This window comes from Schistocerca gregaria, chromosome 8 (assembly GCF_023897955.1).
Source record: "Schistocerca gregaria isolate iqSchGreg1 chromosome 8, iqSchGreg1.2, whole genome shotgun sequence".
Classification (NCBI taxonomy): domain Eukaryota; kingdom Metazoa; phylum Arthropoda; class Insecta; order Orthoptera; family Acrididae; genus Schistocerca; species Schistocerca gregaria.
Window position 1 is genome coordinate 96,370,883 of NC_064927.1, and position 12,501 is coordinate 96,383,383.

Genomic DNA, 12,501 nt, shown 5'->3' on the forward strand with positions numbered 1-12,501 from the left:
CTGTGGGAGGCATCATAGCACATCAACACTGTAACACAAAAGGGGGAGAGTGGGGGTGAAAGGGGAAAGGTCCAATAGCACGCAGAGATCCCGCCTATCACCCATGTAATCACTAACCACGCCCACCTCTGCTTAACTTCATTAATCGAAAGGGAGCCGGCCGTTGGCGACCCCTGAGCGAAACGTTCAGACTTGTAGCTCGATGTGCAGATCATTTGGAATCTACGTGGCAGAGTCTCGCGGGAGACTGCATTTCCTATTAGCGGAGAAAGTGGGGTGGCCTGTGGAGGGATCGAACCCATGACCTTCTCGTTACCAGCACGACGCTATACCCCAAAGGGCTAACGAGCCACGCAACACTGTCGCATCAGCAGTCCAAAACCGCAAAATCATCTCCTCTTCCTTAAAAACGGCCCCGCCAATCACGTGAGCATGTATCTCTTTTCCTTGACTTTCTCTCACCTTATACTTGGAACCCAGAGCAGCAACACCACGAAGACGAAAAACGGCCCTGAGAAGATTTCTCATCTCAGCCTGGAAAATTGACGTTCCGTTACCGGGAATCGAACCTTGGGCTTCTGGGTGGTAGTCAGGTATCCTAGTCACATTTTTTTGTGGGGAACTGTTCTTTTTTGCGGTGGGGGAGGGCGGGGAAGGGATAGTGATCAGGGGTCGTAACCCGAGGCCTGGTCACAGTGTCCCCCTCGTCCGTCAAGGAATCAAGGAGTCAGGGACGGGAAGGAGAAATCTTTTGTGGGAATCATTATTTATTTATTTATTTTTATTTACTGTTTTTAATACAAACTTAATGTGGTTTTACTTTATACCACAAAAAAATGTATCTAGCACCGCATCGTGCTCTGAGAAAAAAAAAATCTCCGCGCGTTTCTACACCGAGATAATGTATATGGGGAAAACGAAAAAAAAAGTGCTGCATACAGGATGTAAAAGGGTGTGTCGCTACTCTCCTTACGCTTCATCATCCAGGTACGTCTTCACGTATATCATGTTATTCTACCGAGAATCGAACTTAGTCTTGTCAGCTCACTCAATGGGTGTCTTCTATTACCTGTTGATGATACAGCTGCGTGGAGGTTCGCGTAGGGCACTCTCTAAGTAATTAGAAAAATACTGTCTATATTTTGGGTTCTGTACGATCTTGCAATGACGTTTTTGTAGGTAGTTCCAAATGTCGAATACATCTTTAGGTCCATCGTGAAATAAGTAGTGTACCGCATGCGCACGGATCCACGTAACAGCGTTGGTCTTGGCGCGCGGGTAATACTGTTGATCCGGAAATAGTAGAAACTGAGGTGTTATGTGTTCCGGAGTCACTCGTAGAAAATACGACAAAATTTGTCGCACCAAGCGCCATACATCTTCTGCGCGCCACATGTGAGACGGTGTTCGTCCGTGTCTGGTATCCCGCAGTCTACGCAGAGAGGCGATTCCGCCACGTTTATCTTGTGGAGGCGTGATCGGGTGATCTGTTTACCATTGGCTGTGATATACCATGTGGATCGGACGGCTGTGTCCAGTGTAACCGCGTGAATCGTCTTCCACACCACCTTCCAATTAATCTGAGGGCTTTTGGTCTCCACGATGTTTGGTGGGCGCCTCTGCTGTAGGACATGATATACTCTCCTGGAAATTGAAATAAGAACACCGTGAATTCATTGTCCCAGGAAGGGGAAACTTTATTGACACATTCCTGGGGTCAGATACATTACATGATCACACTGACAGAACCACAGGCACATAGACACAGGCAACAGAGCATCCACAATGTCGGCACTAGTACAGTGTATATCCACCTTTCGCAGCAATGCAGGCTGCTATTCTCCCATGGAGACGATCGTAGAGATGCTGGATGTAGTCCTGTGGAACGGCTTGCCATGCCATTTCCACCTGGCGCCTCAGTTGGACCAGCGTTCGTGCTGGACGTGCAGACCGCGTGAGACGACGCTTCATCCAGTCCCAAACATGCTCAATGGGGGACAGATCCGGAGATCTTGCTGGGGTAGTTGACTTACATCTTCTAGAGCACGTTGGGTGGCATGGGATACATGCGGACGTGCATTGTCCTGTTGGAACAGCAAGTTCCCTTGCCGGTCTAGGAATGGTAGAACGATGGGTTCGATGACGGTTTGGATGTACCGTGCACTATTCAGTGTCCCCTCGACGATCACCAGAGGTGTATGGCCAGTGTAAGAGATCGCTCCCAACACCATGACGCCGGGTATTGGCCCTGTGTGCCTCGGTCGTATGCAGTCCTGATTGTGGCGCTCACCTGCACGGCGCCAAACACGCATACGACCATCATTGGCACCAAGGCAGAAGCGACTCTCATCGCTGAAGACGACACGTCTCCATTCGTCCCTCCATTCACGCCTGTCGCGACACCACTGGAGGCGGGCTGCACGATGTTGGGGCGTGAGCGGAAGACGGCCTAACGGTGTGCGGGACCGTAGTCCAGCTTCATGGAGACGGTTGCGAATGGTTCTCGCCGATACCCCAAGAGCAACAGTGTCCCTAATTTGCTGGGAAGTGTCGGTGCGGTCCCCTATGGCACTGCGTCTTGGCGTGCATCCGTGCGTCGCTGCGGTCCGGTCCAAGGTCGACGGGCACGTGCACCTTCCGCCGACCACTGGCGACAACATCGATGTACTGTGGAGACCTCACGCCCCACGTGTTGAGCAATTCGGCGGTACGTCCACCCGGCCTCCCGCATGCCCACTATACGCCCTCGCTCAAAGTCCGTCAACTGCACATACGGTTCACGTCCACGCTGTCGCGGAATGCTGTCACCGTCGTTGGGTCGGAACATTGAACAAAATAAAGTCATGCGTAATGGTCGAACAAGGCTGCAGTAATATCGAGTTGTGTGGTGTGATGACGGCTGTCCTCAATGGTGATGGCATGTATCAGCACCCGTCTTCGCAGTGTACGTTCTCGGATGACGTCCTACATGGTGGGTCGTTCCGTTGCGAGTCTGTCTTGTGTTGGCGCTCGGACGATCGTCCCTCCGAGGTGGCGGCGCATATAGGCTACGATCTGTGCTTTCGCACGCTGAACTGTAACTGTCGTTCCGGTGTGGGTGGCAAGGAGGCGCATTCGCGACGGTGAAATAAAAATCAAGGGTCTGCCGCCTCCAAGCAGCAGTCTCACGACCATACGTAATAAAGGTTCGCCGTAGGGCCGGCTTGGCGCAGGTTAACCACCAACTAATCGACGTAGGATACTTTGGGAGGCAGCGGAAGTACAAACTCCACGTGTCTTCGATGGCGCGTCCACAATCCGGAGAAGCGAGATGAGCAAGGTTTAATTTCCAGGGATGTCGGCTACACCACACCCGTTGGCGACGAAGGGTGATGGCACATATATAGGCATCGTGATCAGAAAAGGCTACTGGCCACACCTCCGCGTCACTCACCGTTGCCGCGAGAGAACGGGAGACGTAAATCCTATCGATGCGACTAGACGAGTGACTCGTGAAGTGGGTGTATCCAGGTCCAATTCCTCGAACATGTTCCCATGTATCTACCAGCTGGAGATCGTCGATGAGTGTCCCAAGTTCGGGGCACGATGAATGGCGTGGCAGCTGATCTTTAGGTGCTTGGGTGCAAATGAAATCGCCCCCTAATATCAAGTCATCGTGCCTGCCCTGAAAAATGGGTGCTATTCCTTCTGCGAAGAAGAGCGATCGGTCACGGTGGCGATTCGTTCCGGAAGGGGCGTACACATTGATAAAGCGGACGCCTTGCACAGTTACGTCCATTCCTCTAGCGTCGGGGAGATATCACACTTCGTCTTCCTCGAGGCCCTCTCTGAGGAGAATTGCGACTCCACTATTAGTTGGCGAGGCGTGGGACACATGAGCCGTATAACCATACATCCCCGGGAAATCGGCGACGAAGACTTCTTGGAGAAAGACAATATCAACGTCTGCTGCATTGAGCATGTCATGGAGCAACGACAACTTCGTACGTGTCCGAATGGTGTTACTGTTAATGGTCGTTAAGCGATAAGTCTGTGGATCGTCTCCTGCGGTGGGGGCCGCCGTCAGTGTCGCCGTAAAAGGTGGGGCCTGTGATCTGCTGGTCGCGTCCGCGCCGTCATCTGTTGCTACTCGGGAGGGGCCGAGGTGTGGGAGGAGAGACCCCTCTCCTCATCCACCACAGCGCCCGTAGAATAGTCTTCAATGTCATCCCCCCAAGGTCCGTAAGTTAACGGTGGCTGCGGTAGAACACTTGTGGGCTGAGTGACTAAGGGTGAATCCGAAGTTGTTTCCGGTTGTGTACCAACGGTGGGTAATGTGTTGGCCATCCGTTTGCCCGAGAGAGCGGAATCGGGTTTGTCAAAATCAGACAAAGTGACCGGTGTGGTCGATCTCGTGTCATCCATTTTCCTCGTCGTTTCGTCGGCCGTCCGGTCGTCAACTGGAGAAGACGTCCGCTGGAAGCAATCGTCTGAGGGTGTGCGACGTCGCTTTTTATGTTTTCTCGGTGACCTTTGTTTGCGGACGTGGGTTTCTGTGTCCGAAGAGCTTCTGGCACCCGTATAGCATCCCCCTCAGGTAGAAAGGCAGAGGCTGGTACAACCCTAGCGTCGAGTTCCATTCTCTCGTCCGAATCTTCATGTGGAGTCGATGGGCGGCGTTCTGCAACCTATGCAGACACCGTAATGGTGTTGGTCAATCCAGGACCGGCGACAGGGGCGCATTCTAACGCTTCCTGTCTTCCTGGGGAGTTGTCGTCTGTCATGACAGTCGATCTAGTCACCTCTGAATAATTGAGGGGGAGGGCCGTGAGCGAAGGAGGTGGTGTCGTGTCATGCAATGGAAGTTGTGTAACCCGACGTTGAATACACGCCGAGCGCACATGACCCTCCTGACCACAACCAGAACAAGTACGAGGTTGTCCGTCGTACATTACTATTGCTCGACAGCCACCTATGACTAAGTAGGACGGCACATGTTTCTTTAATTCAATTTTCACTTGACGGACGCTGTTGAGAACCTGGTACGTCTCGAAAGTGTTCCATTTTTAGGCCACGTGACTAAATACCGTCCCGTAAGGGCGGAAAGCTGAGGTAACGACGTCCGGTGGTACTTCGAAAGGGAGTTCGAAGACTCTTAGTGTGCGTAATCCTAGTCCAGCATGGTCAACAGTAACCTCTCTGATGTGACCATCGGAGTGTTTGAACTTGAGAGTATTCGCGCATCTGTTCACAACTGCGTGACATAACTCGTCATCGAACATCTTGAGGTAAACGACGCTACTTGTGATGGATAGGTGGATACCGATGATGTGATGTGTTGGTATTTGAACTTCGTCACGGATGAATCGTTCGACTTCAAAGGCTCATGGTCGTGCATAGTCGGGCTGGAAGGTGATCTTGATGGTAGCTTTTCTGTACGAATGAGCCATGGCGCGAGTATTAGCTGCGGCGAGGAAGTAAACAAACTACGCGCGCTCGCGACTCTGCGGACGGGACGTAAACAAGACGTCCTCGCCGCTCACCTACCGAAAGCAGACTGACACTAGACCATACCGGACATACCTCAAGTATCCACTACGTGTGAATGGGTCCAGAAACATTTCTCCTCCACGAACTTTACCGCCGAATCTGGCGGCAACGCTGAACTCTTTCCGCCACCACGATCCCGCTTACTCACTCCCAAAGCGCCCAAGTCATACTACACAAACATCGCTCTTCAGTCTCAAGTGTAAGTAGCAAAACTATAATAAGTAATAACTGAAAACAAACACTCTGACGTTGACGCAAAGAAGCCTGGGTTTTAATAAACTGTAAATACGGCCTTACCTCGCAAAGGCTATGCAGTGCGTTTCACCATCGTGGAGAGAAAATGAGATGGCTGGGGTGAGGGTCGAACGTACGCCCTTGAGAAGACGTCACGCGCTGCCCACTGCGCCAAGGAAGCACACAGGAATTCTTCTCCCACCATGCCGAACACGAAAGGGTGGACGCCTCAGCGGAAGTCAGTCCTGCATCTAGGTACAGTGCATCGCCCTGGAAGCGGCGTGGACCCGCGTTCATATGTGCTGGCGATCAGGGCGCCTGCAGCAGGGTCGCTTCCGCCTCTGGTGGCAGCAGGGGCGGCAACGAATTACGATGCAGGAACAGAGCAGCGGAATGTGGTGGTGGTGTAACGGTCAGCATGGTTGCTTTTCAAGCAGTTGATCCGGGTTCGATTCTCGGCCACCGCAAAAGAACTTATTTTTGCGTAGCGCAATAGTGTGTGTTCAACACCATGCGATACCCGAAATTGCCAAGTGTCACGGCACAAGTAGTATCTGCTCGCTTCTCGCTTCGTTCCAACTAAGTGGGCGTCTCCTTCATCATGTGTCGATTTCATCCAACGTTGCTCGACTGCCGCTCGCTGCCGCTCGGCGGTTTGGCCGATATGACAGGAGAAGTACGACTACCGGCTGCGAGAAATACGGTAATCAAGAGTACCTTTCCTTTTCAATTCGAAAAGCTAAATTTTCATTTACAAATTTCGGAATTCTCACTGCTCCCCTACAGTGTTATCTACGATATTTGAGAAATTATCTGTGCATTCGTACGGTTCTGTTACTGCCAAAGTCGTTCTGGCACATAACCTTCTCTCCTCTTCCAAAAAACCTCTTTAAATTTTTGATCCTATGTTCGTTAACGTAATTTAAATTGCTGAGGGAGGCACGAGATGCGTGCTCAGAATTCTTCTCTCACCATTGCGTACCTGAAGGGGTGGATTTCTCTGCGGAAGTCAATGCTGCGTCTAGTTACAGTGCCTTGCACTGGAAGCAAAGTGGCACCGCGTTCGGGTGTGCTGGCGAGCAGAGTGCCTGCAGCAGGGTCGCTTCGGCCTCTGGTTGCAGCAGTGGCGGCTACGGATCGCGACACAGGAAGCCTGCAGCGCAAGGCGGTGTTGGTGGAACGGTCAGCATGTTTGCTTCCCAAGCAATTGATCCGGGTTCGATTACCGGCCACCGCAAGAGAATTGCCTTCTTTGCGTAGCGCAATAGTGTTTGTTCATCACTATGTGATCCTCGAAATTGCCACGTGTCACGTCATAGGTAGTATCTCCTCGTCTCTCGCCTCGTCCCAGCAAAGTGGGCGACTCCTTCAGTTGATTTCACGTCATCGTGTGTCGACTTGGCCCGACTTTGCTCGACTGCCGCTCGCTGCCGCTCGGCGGTAGGGCCAATATGACAGAAGCAGTACGACAATCGGCTGCGAGAAGTAAGGTAATCAAGAGTAAATTTCATTTTCAATACGGAAAGTTAAATTTTCATTTACAAATTTCGGAAATCGCACTGCTTCACTACAGTGTTATCTACGACATTTGAGAAATTATCTGTGGATTCGTATGGTTCTGTTATTTCCAAAGTCTTTGTGGCACTTTTCTTTCACTATTTTCAAACAACCTCGTTAAATTTTGGATCATGTGTTCGTTAACGTAATTAAAATTGCTCAGGGAGGCATCATAGCACATCAACACTGTAATACAAAAGCGGGAGAGTGGGGATGAAAATGAAAGGGTCCAATAGCACGCAGATTTCCCGGACGTTCACCCATCCACTCACTAAGAACGCAAACCTCTGCTTAACTTCATTAAACGACAGGGAGCTGGCAACCACTTAGCGAAACGTTCAGACTTCTAGTTGGATGTGCAGATCATTTCCAATCTGTTGGGCAGAGTATCGCAGGAGACAGCATTTCCTATGATGGGACAAAATTGAATGGCCCGTGGAGGGATCGAACCCATGACCTTCGCGTTACTATCACGACGCTATAGCCCACTGAGCTCACGGGCCGCTCTACACTGTCGCGTCAGCAGTCCAAAACGGCAAAACCATCTCCTCTTCCTTGAAAAGGGCCTCCTCCATTCAGATGAGCATCTATCTCTTTTTATTGACTTTCTCTCACATTCTACTTGGAACCCAGAGCAGCAACACCACGAAGACGAAAAAGGGCTGTGACAAGTTTTCTCATCTCATCCCAGAAAATTCACTTTCTGGTACTGGGAATCGAACTCGTGCCTCCTGGATGAGAGCCAAGTATTCTGACCACTAGACTATACCGGACATACCTTAACTACGTGTGGATGCGTCCAGAAGTACTTCGCCTTCATGCAACTTTACGGTCGAATCTGGCGCCTACCCTGAACTATGTCCGCCACCACGATCCCGCTTACTCACTCGCAAAGCGCCCAAGTCATACTACACAAACATCGCTTTCAGTCTCGAGTGTCACTGGCACAACTAATTACTAATAACTGGAAACAAACAGTCGCACATTGTCACAAAGACGCCTAGGTTGTAATAAGCGGCAAAGACGGCCATTACCTCGCAAAAGCTATGCTGTGCGTTTCACACGTGGAAAAGAAATGAGATGGCTGATGTGAGGGGCGATCGTACACCCTTAAGAAGATGACAAGCGCTGCCAACTGCGCCAGTGATTCACACAGGAATACTCGCCACCACAGCCTCACTATGTAGGTCTAATTTTAGAATTCCTTTCAAATGTCTCTGAGCACTATGGGACTTAACATCTATGGTCATCAGCCCCCTAGAACTTAGAACTACTTAAACCTAACTAACCTAAGGACATCACACAACACCCAGCTATCACGAGGCAGAGAAAATCCCTGACCCCGCCGGGATGCTAACCCGGGAACCCGGACCTGGGAAGCGAGAACGCTATCGCACGACCACCATTGCGTACATGAAGGGGTGGATTTCTCGGTGAAGTTAATTCTGCGTCTAGTTACAATTTATTGCCCTGGAAGCAAAGTGGCACCGCGTTCGGATGTGCTGGAGGGCAGAGCGCTTCCATCAGACTCGCTTCGGCGTCTGGTGGCAGCAGGGGCGGCAACGGATCGCGACTCTGGAAGCCTGCAGCGCAATGCGGTGGTGGTGTAACGGTCAGCACGGTTGCTTCCCAAGCCACAGTCGAGTTCCGGCACTCGGCCAGTGCACTTCGCGTGGTGACGGGCGGTAGCGCGGGCCAGTGTTTACGTCGCGAGCAGTGCTGAGATGGAGAGCTGAGCAGCGTGTGCGAGCGCTGTTACCGTTTGTTTCTCTATAACTGTTGTAAGTAAGATGTCGTCAATTAACAGAGCGAACAGCGTTCAATGTGTTTTCGATCGCGCTGCCTTGCGACCGACGGCGTTTGAAATTCATGAGTGGATCTTTGAGGATTTGAAATTGCCTGAAGATATAGTCGACACGTTCCAGCTGGACTTTGTGCAGTACTCGTTATTAATCAAATTTATTTCGTGTGAGACTTATGAGACATTCGTTGAGGAGCATGTTGGTGTGAGACCATTCCGTCATAATGATGGCAGTATTAGTAATGTCCAAATCGTGCCTTCGGGATACGGAGTGGGAAGCGTCAGGGTATTTAATGCGCCACCTGAGTTCCCTAATGATCTGATTGCACGTTCTCTGTCACTGTACGGCGCTGTTTTGTCAGTTACAAATGAAAAATGGTCGAGTGCATATCGCTACGAAGTTAACAGCGGGGTGCGAAGTGTACGTGTAGACTTGAAAAAGCATATACCTTCGTATGTTGCCATTGGCGGCTGTCGTGCACAGGTAACTTACATTGTACAACCCGCTACCTGTTCGATCTGCCATTCAACAGAACATCTGCGGATGAACTGTACACGTCGACGTCCATTTCAACTTCCACGGGAACGTCCTGCAGACGGTAGTGAAAAGCTTGTTCCACTATTGAGTGAGGTGGTAACGGGGACTGTAGCACCACCCCGGCAGCAGGAACATGTTAGCGAATCGGAGATGCCAGTTCAGGGGGAATGCAGTGCCAAAGACATTCGCGGTAGGACGGGCGTCGATTCGGCACCGTCATCCTCACCGGGGCAGTTACCGCTGGATACCAACGATGCGCCAGCCACCTCTGAAACTAAGCCGTGTGAGATACAGGAGCGGGTGCAGATCAGTTTGCCTGAACCACCTCTAGTAGTAGACACGAAGAAAGGCCGCCGAAAGAGAAGCAAAGGGAATAGTAGCAAAGAGGAAAAGTAGAATGATTTGAGACCCGTACACATGTCAGAAAGTGGCAGCGAGACTGAACCTCAATCTTCTTGCTCCGTGCGCTGCGAGGACACCGCGAGGCAAGAACGCATTCGTGAACAAACCAAACACCTGAAGGCACTACTGAGCCCTGAGAGGGATCAGAACACCGTAACGGCTAAGAGGAAGAGCGAGCAGAGCAGCGAGCAGCTGCAGCAGCGCTCTCGCAGGAACTCGCTGACGTCAGTCGCAGCCCCGCGTGGTGGCCAGGCGGATGCGACCACGTTGACAGACTCAGCCGGCGGTGGCGGGCAGGGCGGCGCGCGCACCGCGCAGCACCCCGACAGCAATGAGCCGTGGTGGCAGCAGAACGAGGAGATACAGCAGTAGCTGCTCTCGCGCATGACCATCGCGCTGCGACCTTCCCCTCCCTGGCCCGTTATTGGTTTTGACATTTCGTTTCGTACTCCAAACGTTACCAACGAGTTTGGTTCAAAGCCGGAGAGAAGGACGATGCGGAACTCAGAGCTCATTGTCCTCTGAACCATCATGTGTGACAGCCAAACCTACAACATTACCACACTTAACGTCAATAGAATTCGAAGTGCGGTGAAACTCCGTTCGCTAACTGATTTCTTGTATGGTACCAGCGTTGACATTGCCCTCCTACAGGAGGTAGTCACAGCCTTAGAAGTGCCCGGTTACGTTCTTATTGATAACATGAATCTTCAGGATGCTGTAGGCACTGCGATCCTTGTGCGTGACGGTATACACTTTACGGATGTGCAGCGGCTGCCCAGTGGTCGTGGCATTTCTCTTCGAGTGAATGGTGTGCAGATTGTTAACGTGTACGCCCCCTCAGGTAGCACTCATAAGAGAGATCGTTCAAAATTTTATAAAACCGAGGTTCCCATTCTTCTTAGCGCTTATCGTGAACATCTCATCCTTGGTGGTGACTTCAATTGTGTGCTCAACGACAGACACCAATTTCCTAACACGAACAGATGTATCGAACTTGAACATTTAATTCATGGCATGCGTCTTCACGATACATGGGAACAACTGCACGGTGAACGGGTAGCGTACACCTTCGTAACCAGTCATTCTGCCAGTCGGCTGGATAGGATCTATGTGTCCGATGCCCTCCAGCGACACACTGTGAACTGTGACATAGCTCCTATCAACATCTCCGACCATTGTGCATATAAATGTTACCTCAACCTACAACGCCAGCCAATTTACCGCGGGAAGGGCTACTGGAAATTGTATGTCAGCCTTCTGCAGGATGCCCAACTTGAAGAGGAGGTGAACTTAACGTGGCAACAGCTCCAGCGGCACCGACGTCGTTACGCTAGCGTTCTACAGTGGTGGATTCAGTGTGCTAAGCCTAAATTACACCTCACCCTCATGAGCTACGCCCGACAAAAAAGCTTTTGGCAGAAACAGACTATTGAATTTTATTATCGCTGTTTGAGAGAACTGTACAGTCGCACTAACAATCCTTCTCGCGACATCGACGTAAAGATCAAACGATATAAAGCGAAAATCACGGCGATACAATGCCAACGAATGCATGCCATCATGGTGCGAGCCCACCCCAAGGACGTTGCGGCCGAAGAACGGGCCTCTCTGTACCACCTCCTGAGAACGACGAAACGGCGTAAAGCCATGTTGATTGAAGCCGTCGTTGATGACGCTGAGAATGCCATCACGAAGCAACGTGACATCATCTCGCACGTCTACGAATATTATAGTCAACTTTACAAGAAGCAACTCGTTGATGAAGTGCGAGGATTTTCTTAGGACCTTGAGCTGTCGCTTGTCACAACAGGATAATGCAAAGCTGGAATCTGTTTTCACAGAGGACGAAATCCGACTGGCGGTTCACAGTGCAAAGAAAGGGAAATCACCAGGACCCGATGGCCTCAGCGCTGAGTTTTACCAGCGATACTGGAACCTCTTCGGTCCGACACTCCTCGGGATAGCGAATGAACTCTGGCACCTGGAAGTCATACCCAAGGCATTTACGGAAGGTATCATCCTGCCCTTACCGAAAAAAGGGAACAGCAGGAAGGTCGAAAACATGCGACCCATCACACTCCTGAATGCCGACTTCAAAATCATCACCAGGTCAATTAAGCTAAGGATGCAAACCGTTATGTACAAGGTTTTAGGCAGTTACCAGTACAGTGCAGTGCAAGACCGAAGTGCAATCTCAGCTGCCTGCGATTTGAGGGACATCATCTGTTCATATGCTGAAACCAAAGGACAGGGCGCTCTGATCTTTCTAGATTTTGAGAAGGCTTATGACCGTGTACGTCATGATTTCCTCTTTCAAAGCATGAAGAAACTAGGATTTGGACCTCATCTCATAGACTTAATTCGCAAACTTACTACAAAAGCCTCTTCACGGATTCTCATATATGGCCATTTTACAAAAGAAGTTTCCATTGAGCAA

The 12,501-nt window shown here is 50.8% G+C and overlaps 1 non-coding gene across 1 annotated transcript; it reads left to right on the forward strand.

The window, feature by feature from the left end:
* Window positions 1-6,158: 6,158 nt before the first annotated feature.
* Window positions 6,159-6,230, forward strand: Trnae-uuc (transfer RNA glutamic acid (anticodon UUC)). Its single transcript has one exon. It is a non-coding gene; the product is annotated as a tRNA-Glu (tRNA).
* Window positions 6,231-12,501: the final 6,271 nt, after the last annotated feature.